At 44.3% G+C, this 11,503-nt stretch overlaps 1 long non-coding RNA gene and 3 other non-coding genes across 4 annotated transcripts in view; 3 read left to right on the top strand and 1 right to left on the bottom strand.

Moving 5' to 3' along the window:
* The first annotated feature begins 4,773 nt into the window (after nt 1-4,773).
* Nucleotides 4,774-4,914, top strand: LOC133135954 (U4 spliceosomal RNA). Its single transcript, XR_009709461.1, has one exon. It is a non-coding gene; the product is annotated as a U4 spliceosomal RNA (small nuclear RNA).
* A 339-nt stretch (nt 4,915-5,253) lies between these two features.
* Nucleotides 5,254-5,394, top strand: LOC133135955 (U4 spliceosomal RNA). The gene has a single exon (XR_009709462.1). It is a non-coding gene; the product is annotated as a U4 spliceosomal RNA (small nuclear RNA).
* A 445-nt stretch (nt 5,395-5,839) lies between these two features.
* On the top strand, nt 5,840-5,980 carry LOC133135956 (U4 spliceosomal RNA). The gene has a single exon (XR_009709463.1). It is a non-coding gene; the product is annotated as a U4 spliceosomal RNA (small nuclear RNA).
* Nucleotides 5,981-9,224: 3,244 nt separating this feature from the next.
* The window catches only part of LOC133134655 (uncharacterized), a 2,312-nt gene continuing 33 nt past the window's right edge, over nt 9,225-11,503 (bottom strand). The window contains exons 1-3 of the long non-coding RNA XR_009709324.1: nt 11,326-11,503; nt 10,072-10,104; nt 9,225-9,538 (exon numbers count right to left, since the gene is read on the bottom strand). The exon at nt 11,326-11,503 is cut by the window's right edge and continues 33 nt beyond it. This is a non-coding gene — a long non-coding RNA (uncharacterized LOC133134655). The remainder of the gene's footprint in view (nt 9,539-10,071; nt 10,105-11,325) is intronic.

The raw sequence follows: 11,503 nt of genomic DNA, 5'->3' as shown, positions 1-11,503 counted from the left end.
CTCTGTTGCCATGGCAGGGTGGTAGGTGATCAGCTGCTGTTTTTTTGTGGGGCGGGGGCACCAGGCCTGCTCTTTGCAGAAGGAGAGCGTCAGGCTCCTCGCTGGTGGAGAGGTCTTTCATCCTCCGTGAAACAACAGGAGAGCAACATGAAAACCTCGACCGGAGGAAAGGGAAGAGATGTTTACAGAGTTTCCCTGGTCAGGAACGAACTGGCACGATCGGCTGGCACAGAAACACAGCGGTACAGAAACACAGCAGTACACATCTCTGGAGAGGAGCAGAAAAACTACAGCAAACAACAAACAAACAAAACGGCAGATGAGTGTGGATGTGCTGTGACTGGCATCTCAAAACCGTGCTGAGCAGGAAGTGAACTGCTGGCTCGAGCAGGCTTCTGCCAAACTGCTCCTGTGTGTGTGTGTGTGTGTGTGTGTGTGTGTGTGTGTGTGGAAAGTGCAGGCGCTGTGTGTGAGTGTGTGTGTGTGTGTGTGTGTGTGTGTGTGTGTGTGTGTGTGTGGAAAGTACAGGCCCTGTGTGTGTGTGTGTGTGAGTAGAAAGCGCAGGTGCTGTGTGTGTATGGGTGTGTGTGTGTGTGTGTGTGTAGAAAGTGCAGGTGCTGTGAGTGTGTGTGTGTGTGTTTATGTGGGTTTTATAGGCTGTGTAATTGAGCTCTCTGGAGGAACATGTGTTTAAGCAGCTTCATTAAAGCCCCCTCTTTAGCAGCCACCTGCAACCTCCCCCTTAGAGCGGCCTACAGGACAGACTCATCCCCCTTAGACTGGTCTACAGGACAGACTCATCCCCCTTAGACTGGTCTACAGGACAGACTCATCCCCCTTAGACTGGTCTACAGGACAGACTCATCTCCCTTAGAGCGGTCTACAGGACAGACTCATCTCCCTTAGACTGGTCTACAGGACAGACTCATCTCCCTTAGACTGGTCTACAGGACAGACTCATCTCCCTTAGACTGGTCTACAGGACAGACTCATCTCCCTTAGACTGGCCTACAGGACAGACTCATCCCCCTTAGACTGGCCTACAGGACAGACTCATCTCCCTTAGACTGGCCTACAGGACAGACTCATCCCTGTTTGTGCGGTCTACAGGACAGACTCATCCCCCTTAGACTGGTCTACAGGACAGACTCATCCCCCTTAGACTGGTCTACAGGACAGACTCTCATTTCACTTCCACAAACATTTATCCACAATTCAGAAATTACTCCACTGCAGATGCAACATTGACTCCTGGATGTTTCCATGAAATCCTGCACCCCCACAGAAATCTTCCACAAAATGGCTTTAGTCTGGTTTGGTCTGAGCGACTTGCGCAAATTTCAAACCATCCCGCTTTAATCTCACAATTAAGAGAATTTATGCATTAATTAAAAGTGCACTTTCTTCCCTTTCTGCTGAAAGGAAAAGAAATTGAAGGAATAAATCCCAGCACTGATCTCTCAGCTTAAATCGCAGCCCATTACAATTTAATTGCAAAATTTGCCAGACATACAGATTCTATTTTCATAAGTGCAAACGTTAGTGTATCGGTTTTCAAATTTATGCACGAGATAAGCGTGGATTATTCCTCGCTAACTAATTAGCCAGTTCTCAACTCTGGAAAGTTATATAACGAATGTGGCCTCGCTTTTGCAGTATTAAGGACAGGGTGAATAATACCCCGCATTTCCTCACAGGAAAGGGATTTAAACAGCTCAGCATCATGCTTCTCTGTGTTCCTAGATTGGCCGTTCGAGCGGTCAGCGGTTTGCTAGGTCCTGTTGTCCTGTGTGTGTGTGGTATTGGGGGTTTCTGAGCCCAGGTAAGATATGAGGAGCTGACATGGGTAGAACACCCTGCTATTGGCCTTTAGAGTGAGAGCCTGGAGCTCTGCTGGTTTTTGGGGGATTTGGCGCCGATTTGACCAGTGAAATCAGCGTGACACTGCAGTACACTCACCTCAGCTGCCTGGGGTGTGAACCTGTTCCTGATTTTAAAGTGAAAAGGACCAGCAGGACCCCCCCCAGCCCCTCAGCAGGACCCAACAGAGCCCCTGGTTTAGAGATGCCATTCACTGAAGCCTTTAGCACAGGCAAAACCAATAACACAACCAGTGATTGGTGCTAAACAAATACCATGACCAATCATGGGTTGCTTATTGCATGTGTTAAAGGTGTTGCAAAGGTAGCATGCTGCAGAAGGTTGGTGGTTCAAGCCCCAGTGTTGCCACGATAAGAAACCCTTGAGCAAGGTCCGTAACCCCACATTGCTCCAGCGGGATTGTCCCCTGCTTTGTCTAATCAACTGTAAGTCACATTGGATAAAATCGTCAGGTAAATGCCAAATTATTATTATTATTAGAATATGTGAAAGTCTTAGTCAATCAGGCTCATAAGACTAAAAGTGACACATATAAATTGAAACTTGTCTTACTGCACTGCTCTCATCAGGCTTTAACAACTCCTTGCCTGCAACTAAAAACTGACCAAATAAGAGCAGAATGCAGGAATCCAATCTGACTCCCTGCTTGTTCAGTGGCTCGGCGAGTACCTTGTTACAGCCCTGAAGTTGATGAAGTACAACAGAATCTCATTGATCTGCTGATCCTGCTCTCTTAAGCATGAAAAATATCCCCCACTCACCGGGCCCTGGAAAATGCCTTCAGGAACAGGAACAGAATTTATATAAAATACTCTGTAGTTTACGAATTAGCGCCACCTGCTGGACAAAGATATATGTGCGATATGAACTCATTTTGACCACACATACATACACACACACGTTTGAGACAATTACAGATCTAGCTTTTGAGGGGCCAAGGGCGGGTTTGATGACTACACACTATTTAGAATAATTAGGGTCGCCCCTGGTAGTCTTATGTTGCTTATTGGGTCGAGCCAACCCTGGTCTGAGATATGACACAATTTAAGAACCACAATAGGCCTAGTAGTCAGAAAGGAAAGCCAGCTATTACAATCTTAGAGAACAGAGAACATTAAAACTGAAAACCAGTTAAGAGCTGATAATTGCCCATTTACTAGAAATGCCTAATAAATCACACTTCCTTGCAAGTGAGGCCTACTATTAAATTTTATTATTGGCATTTTTAAACACAGACATATTCAGTTAATTTTCCTAAATTACACGAACTGAAATATAATTTACACCAACCCTACTGAGAGATGCTACCATATAATTAAACGTTTTTATTATTATTATAAAAATAGACCAGATACAGCGTGTTTAGCTCTCTGTACAAATGAACAGTCTCCAGATTCTGTAACACATTGACGCTTCCCATGACCTCTGTGCATTCTTGAGCAGAAACAGCTGCACTCTGCTGTAGCTAACGCGTATTATACCGTTAGCTGCAGAAATATAATTTACAAGCGCAGCAGGAACTGCAGCTAACAGCTGTAGATCTGCACAGAAAAACAAACTAAAAAAAGGTAACGGATGGGCAAATGAGAACAGCAAACCCAGCTTTGTGCTTATTATTGTTCCACTGTGTTATAAATAATCACAGATATTTGGGAGAGTTTAATTTACTAATTGAAGACTGGCAAGTGACTACCACTCCCCAAACTTCAAAGCATTCTATTATTCTATTACTCACAGCTCTTTCTAAGATTGGAATCGTTCTCTAGTGCTCTCTAGCGTACGAGCCTGATTTCTCATTTGTTCGTTTTTTTCTGGCGTTTTTGTATCTTTTGGGCACTATTAAATCGAAATGGAAGGTTGCATACAGGAACAAGCCATAGCCTACATGCTACAACTTAGCTAACCATCGAGTGTATAAACTGTTGATAAACATGTACGTTTTAGTCGGCAAACTATATCGCTGTTGACTTTTATTATAATTATTGAACTGTACATCGGCCTAATTATACTGTCTAGAAGCTGCAGCTAGGCATAGTTTAACAGCATTTCTGAGGAATAACTGTATGAACGCATTGTTATTGATAGATTGCTTAATTTTAGCCTCCCTGTATTTTTGTCGTTACGGTCAACGTAGGATTTAGCCTGATTGGCTTCTGGTTAACAACTACACGCTAAACGGGGAAGTTGCTATTTTAAAAGTTCAGGGAAGTTCATATTCATAAATGTGCCAGCTTTCATGCCCGGATATTCTGTCGACAACCTTACTGAGATCAACACACACGGTTTTTTAAATTTATTTTATTATAACAATCAAAAATCGTAGACTTTAGAAGGATACCTGTACGTTTCGTTTGTAATTTGAGGGATGTTATTTTATTGTTTTATTGTAGGGATCGACTTATTTCATTGAATGGATGTGGATCATCCAGTTGATTTTCATCTCAGTGGAACTCCACAACCCCACGCCCCGCCCCCTTGCAAAATGGCTGCTCATTTGCATAGCATCACACGATGAAAGATACCTTCTTATTTCAGATTAATTAGCTAAACAGTAAAAGTTGTTAGAAATACGTGCTGTCCATAAGGGGAGTAAAGCGCACGCGATACCTAACCAGTATTAACACAGTCGTTACAACGAATCACTTAAGCAACATGTATCTCACATGTCGATGTATCCCATCATGCAGTGCGATATGCAATACTGTAATGTTCTTTATATTTTCCAACTAAACACATACACGCACCGAAAACAAAAATAGGCTGTGCAGTCTATGTATTTTACCGGTTTCGGGCGAATGCATATATGAACAGAACATTGCATCAGTACAAACACACCATTGATGTGATAGTTATAATCCAGACCCACTCTGTAGCCCTCGACATTTGAACGATAGCTTTGCGCAGTGGCAGTATCGTAGCCTATGAGGTTTATCCGAGGCGCGATTATTGCTAGTTGAAAACTTTACCCAATACCCCGCCTGGACGACTTGCAATATAGTCGGCTATGGCAATTTTTGACGGTCTCTAAGGAGACTGATTTTTAAGTATACAAAAAGGAAATTAAATCACAACAATAGGACGAGAACGGTTACTTAGCTCGCAAGAACGTCGCGACTGACAGCCTAATAAGTCTATTCCTATTACCCATCATGCACTGCATGCTATCCCAGTTTGTGTATAAGAAGTACATTGTCAAGTTATATTCATAAATAACCTAAGTAGACATGGAGACAAGACATACTCTTTAGTTGTGTCTTTAGTGTGGTTTAAATTAAACACGAATGAATAGAAATGTGTCCCCAGGTATAAATACACCACGGACGGGACATATATTCTCTAGATCCAGGTTCTGCCTCTCGTCAAGAGGACGTTAGCTTTGCGCAGTGGCAGTATCGTAGCCTATGAGGTTTATCCGAGGCGCGATTATTGCTAGTTGAAAACTTTACCCAATACCCCGCCTGGACGACTTGCAATATAGTCGGCTACGGCAATTTTTGACGGTCTCTAAAGAGACTGGTTTTCCTGTTAAATAATAGACAAGTAGTTACATTTCTGATTCTAGGTATGTTGCGTCTGTTGTTTCTTTTGTATCTTGTGGTTTCTTGTTAATGTATTACGTTGCTCCTTCGATTGGAATAGATGGTTTTGTTTTGAAGTTTTACTGTATCTGTGTCGTGCGATTGTTTTTTTAAGAACTGTGTTCAATCTAAAATACATTTGTAGAATCAAATAGGCTAAAGTATACTATTCTTCTTGTAGTCTATTTAGCATACTTGTATATCAAATCAAGGAAGGGCTGCAGTAGGCCTATGTTTTGTTTTTTCATTGCTGTAACTAAACATAACCTACTCCCACCAAAAACGGAAACATCATTAATAGTTAGAAATGAGCATAAACAAACCATAGAGGAGAAGGCCATGTTCCAGACCCACTCTGTAGCCATCGACCAGTAGTCAGTAGCTTTGCGCAGTGGCAGTATCGTAGTCTATGAGGTTTATCCGAGGCGCGATTATTGCTAGTTGAAAACTTTACCCAATACCCCGCCTGGACGACTTGCAATATAGTCGGCTACGGCAATTTTTGATAGTCTTGAAAGAGACTGATTTTCACGTCAAAAGAAGAAATAGCAAGGCCTCAGTGCAATTTTGAAACTGAGGCTATTTTAAAAAGTATGCCTGGAATGAACAGCAGGAGCAGCGTATCCTATTTTCATGCTATTTAACACGTACCAAAATGGACAGAATTAGGTTAGAATACACATATACATATCACAGTGCCTATATTTCTACTCTCAGTTGACTATAAGATCATGATGAAGGTGCTGATGAGGAGGTTCCAAGGCCTGATAACATCAGTGATCGGACCGGACCAGACCAGACCTGCAGTGTGCTGGGGAGGTCCATAAATGACAACCTGCTCCTCGTGAGGGATTTAATCATCCACTCCGGGGAGCGGAGGTCCCCCTTGTGCCTTCTCAGTCTCGATCAAGAGAAGGCATTTGACTGGGTGAGTCATGTGTGCTTGGAGAGAGTGCTAGAGAAAATGAACATTCCTGGCCCCCTCCTGCGCTGGACAAAAATCTGCCTGACAGACATAACGGGCAGAGTGGTTGTCAATCAGCAGCCCTCTGCCCCGTTTGATGTCAGGTCTGGCGTTAGGCAGGGATGCCCTCTAGCATCTCTCCTGTACGTCATCTACCTGGAACCGTTCCTCCAGGCCATCAGGGCCAATCCAGGGGTGGTGGGCTATCCACTCCCTGGAGCGGGGGGGGAACGGCTAAAGGTGATGGCGTACATGGACGACATTGCCATCGTCGCCACAGACAGTCGTTCTATCGCTTGTGCCACCAAGGTGTTGGACGACTTCTGTGTGGCCACTGGCGCCCTGGTCAACCGAGACAAGAGTGAACTGTTTCTGTCTCCACATTGGAGTGAGGAGCTGACCGTTTCCTTCCCTGTGCGTAGGAATACCCTCAAGCTCCTGGGGGTGACCTTCCAGGCTGACGGAGGAGGGAGAACCAGCTGGGAGGGAGCCCTCCGCCACGTCCAAAATAAAATCAGGAGCTGGAGTGCACGGCCCTTGACCATGGCGGGTAAGATCCTTGTCCTGAAGGCAATAGTCCTACCCATTCTGCTCTGGGGAGGGTGTTTCCCCCAGACAAAGCCACCGGGAAGCTAATTACCCGGATGGCTTTCCGCTTTGTCTGGGGGAGCACTATGGAAAAGCTTAAACGCGTCACCCTCCTCAAGGAGGAGCGGAATGGGGGGCAGGGGGTCCCAGGCATTGTTAACATCATTATGGTGCAGGGTCTGGCCACCCTTGTCCAGAATGCAGGGAAGGTGGGTAAGGCCTCTGGTACCTTTGCCAGGTACTATACCACCCCCTTCCTCAGGGCAATAGGCTTGGGTGTGCTGGACCTCACCATACCCTATAGCCGGGACCCCCCCCCCCTATATCTACCGAGCCCTGAAGGACTTTGCCTACAGGACGGGTCTGTCCAGGGCTGGCCTAACCTCGTGGAGCTACAAAATGATCATGGCCAAATTGTAATGCTCCCGAGGGAGACCGGGACTCGCAAGTCATCTGGGCAAATGTGACACACAAGTGTCTAACCAACAAACAAAAACACTACTGAGCTCCAGAGTCAGTGGAGGATCATCAACACCGTGAAGCAGGTCCTGTGGGAGACGAGGAACATCAAGGTCTGCCAAAAGACATCTGTAGACCTGGTCACTCTCCGGAGGAGGATCCAAAACCTCCTCCAGGACGGCGTGATGTTGGACATTCACATCAACAAGACCCTGGCGAGAGAGAAATGGGGGGTGGACCACTGGAAAGAACTGGTCATATAGTCCACCCCCCCGAGAGGGGCAAGAGGTCCTCAACACCTGCTCAACCCGAGCAAGATGAACCCCTTTTCTTTACATTTATGCCCATTTTGGGATATCTTAAACTCACCCTTTCTTCCTTTGTGTTTTGACATGATTTTGTTAAGATTTGTAATGTTTAGTTTTTCTTATTTTGTAATCATTTGTTTCTATACCTTTTCCTAGAGTTAGGTTTAATTTAAATAAGGTTTTGTCTTTTAGTTCAAAATGAGTGTCTGTATTTGTTAAAATTATTATTTTGTGTTGAGTGTGTTTAAAAAAAAAGAAGATTTTAAATTGTAAAGGAATTAAAATAACCAATAAAAACCACCTACAGTTCTAATGACCGGAGTTAGTGTAACAGAGCGTCAAAACAGAGGGTCTGTTTCACACGCTTTTCTGCAAACAAATATTATTACCTGTGACCCAAGAAAGTCTGATAGGTGTCCCATGGAAAGTAAAAGCAATTAGTATTTTTTACATTTTTGTACACTAACATCAGAAGTGGTTTATATTTATGAGAAATACAGAAAATGGACCAAAAATGTTAACCACAATTTTATTGAGTCTAATAACCTCTGATTGAGTACAAGGCAACGATAATGAACGGCAGAGGGCGCACTTTACCAACAAATCTATTTCCCTCAAAAGTTCCCCTAGGGGGCAGTGTAGCGCCATAAGAAGGCTGCATAGCTGCAAGTTTAATATCAGTGGACGGTATGATCTATCCATTTCTACTATTTACATTAAGAGCATTATTTTTGGAAAGTCAAAGATTTTAGTTTCCATTCCATCTCCATTAAAAAAATAAACATATAGTGTATGAGTGTATATGTCAAACATATACACTCATCTGATCCACTCAGTTGTGAACCACTATTGTACACCCTACCAACCACACAGTACTACAGGAGAGCCAGTAACTATTGTACACCCTACAGGCCACACAGTACTACAGGAGAGCCAGTGACTATTGTACAGCCTACAGGCCATACAGTACTACAGGAGAGCCAGTGACTATTTTACACCATACAGGCCACACAGTACTACAGGAGAACCAGGGACTATTGTACACCCTACAGGCCACACAGTACTACAGGAGAGCCAGTGACTATTGTACAGCCTACAGGCCACACAGTACTACAGGAGAGCCAGTGACTATTTTACACCCTACAGGCCACACAGTACTACAGGAGAGCCAGTGACTATTGTACACACTACAGGCCACACAGTACTACAGGTGGGCCAGTGACTATTTTACACCCTACAGGCCACACAGTACTACAGGAGGGCCAGTGACTATTTTACACCCTACAGGCCACACAGGAATGGCAGTTGACAGGATTATGAAGGGCTGTAAGAATGGTGTGTGAGGTAATTCCAGGTAATGACACACAGTTGTATGGTCAGTAAAATATAGTGGGCTCCTAGCACTATTAGATACACAAGGCATTGATAGATCAGTAGGTTAAAACACAGTCACTGTAGCCTGATCTTAAGTGCCTTTATTCACAGATCTTGGAAGGACTTGCTTTGGGCCATACCCACGGCTCATTGGTGGAACAGAAGGTTCAGCTCCTTGGCAACCGTGAGATGCTGGCAGTCTCTATGGTAACAAAGCTTCCAGCCTTAGTTCTTTATATTTCTTCAGCTCGACTATAGTCACTGAAGAATATGCCGTCCTGACACGGTGAGAAGGCTCCAGTTTATACTCTGGCCCATCGAGGGTGGCTCGGCTTCTTCATCCCTCCCACAAAGACATGGAATCTCAGGGACCAAGAGTATGAACACTGCGAGACATAAAACAAACTCACCGCTCTACACATCCACCGGATCACACCAGGGAAAGAAATAGAGCTCATTTAAAAAATATATACACAACAACGTGAGTCTGTAAACCAATGTAATTACACTAGAATGTCATTATGCTCTGGAACACAAGTGTTATTGTTTGGATGAAGAGGTGGGTGTATTTACTGCTACACAGAACACAGCCACAGACAGGACAGGATATTCTCTAACGCTTACAGTAATCCCATTTGAGGAATGGTTTCAGGCGCATTAATGAAAAAGCAGAAAACAGCACGAGCTGCAATAAAATCACATAAAGACACTTAGTCATGGCATGAGAAATGTTCACTCGCAGTGTTAATCTATGGGCCACAGGGTGGGTCCTGGAAGGAGTCCGTGCGAATCAATGCATTTAACCAGATTCCTGTTATTAAAAAGTGTCCTGATATTAAAAAGCATTTCTAATGTGGGCCCCAATATTAAAAGGTTTAGCAGTGCCTTAGAGGCGCAGATCATTTTATTTCTGTCTCACCTGATCAGGTATCTGCTGTTAGCCATTCTGATTCTGCTTAAAGAAGAACAGAAACATCAGGTGTGTATATGGTGTGTGTGTGGTGTGTGTGTGTGTGTGTGTATATGGTGTGTGTGTGATGTGTGTGTGTGTGTGTGTGCGTGCGTGTGTGTGTGTATATGGTGTGTGTGTGATGTGTGTGTGTGTGCGTGTATATGGTGTGTGTGTGGTGTGTGTGTGTGTGTGTGTAAGTGTGTGTAGAGGTGTGTAGAGGTGTGTTGTGCTGCTAAGTGACACTGTGTGGTCGTGTCTAATCCTCACAGGGTCATTTCTTACATTAAGGGAAATAAAATGTCAGGGATCAAACTGTTTTCCATCGATATGCCGGAGTTAGGGTTCCCATACCTGGGCTGTACTCTACAAACTACGCTTTGTGTCAGTCAACAATTCATCTGAATCAAATCAATAAAATATTAATCCTCGGCACACCATGAAACAACAGTCAGTAAATAACTCTCCCCGAGTCATGTTTATCTGAAGATGTTGTCTGTGAATGAACTATTCAGATTTGTGTTTTTTTTTCCTCTACAAAGAATACAAACACACCAAAAGGAAGGTGCAAGCGCTCTCTCTCCACGCAGTCCCGTGTAACACACAGCCAGAGTCCCGTGTAATGCACAGCCAGAGTCCCGTGTAACGCACAGCCAGAGCCCCGTGTAACGCACAGCCAGAGTCCCGTGTAACGCACAGCCAGAGTCCCGTGTAACGCACAGCCAGAGCCTCCTTCATTCAGCACACCACTGCCGTCACCAGGCATATTACCCCCTTCACTCAGGCTTCATTTGAGTAGTATTATGTAAGCAGCTACGCAATGAGCAGTACACAGACTGGAGTAAACACTGACTGGAGTAAACACAGACTGGAGTAAACACAGACTGGAGTAAACACAGACTGGAGTAAACACTGACTGGAGTAAACACTGACTGGAGTAAACACAGACTGGAGTAAATCTGCAGTTATGAAATGAAATTCCACATGACTAAGATACAGTATATCGACCAAAACAAAAAGATCTTACAGTTGTTTTTGGGAAGAATTTTGTTACAGTTTGTTACAGAAATATTCATACTAACGGATAAAGTCTGCCAAATGACTAAAATGTAAATGTAAAAAGTCTGTGGGCCTACAGGACTGCTATTGGAACAGGCTAACAGACAGGCTACATGTCAGACGATGTAGGTTTCACCACGACACAAAAACAAACCACATGCTTACCTTTTTATGTCATGTGGCCCGCAGTGCAGGTGCAGGCTACGGCAGGTACCACTGCCCTGCTGCTGGTGTTACTCTACAGCTGAACCTTCAGCACTGAACGCAAACTCCCAAGAGCTGCTTTACCTCATAAAATCACCTGCACACAGGGCAGGGATACTCAATCGCACACAGAAAGGGC

The sequence above is a fragment of the Conger conger genome, chromosome 8, assembly GCF_963514075.1.
Source record: "Conger conger chromosome 8, fConCon1.1, whole genome shotgun sequence".
Taxonomy (NCBI): domain Eukaryota; kingdom Metazoa; phylum Chordata; class Actinopteri; order Anguilliformes; family Congridae; genus Conger; species Conger conger.
Note: the sequence above shows the minus strand (reverse complement) of the source record. Positions and strands in the feature narration are given on the sequence as shown.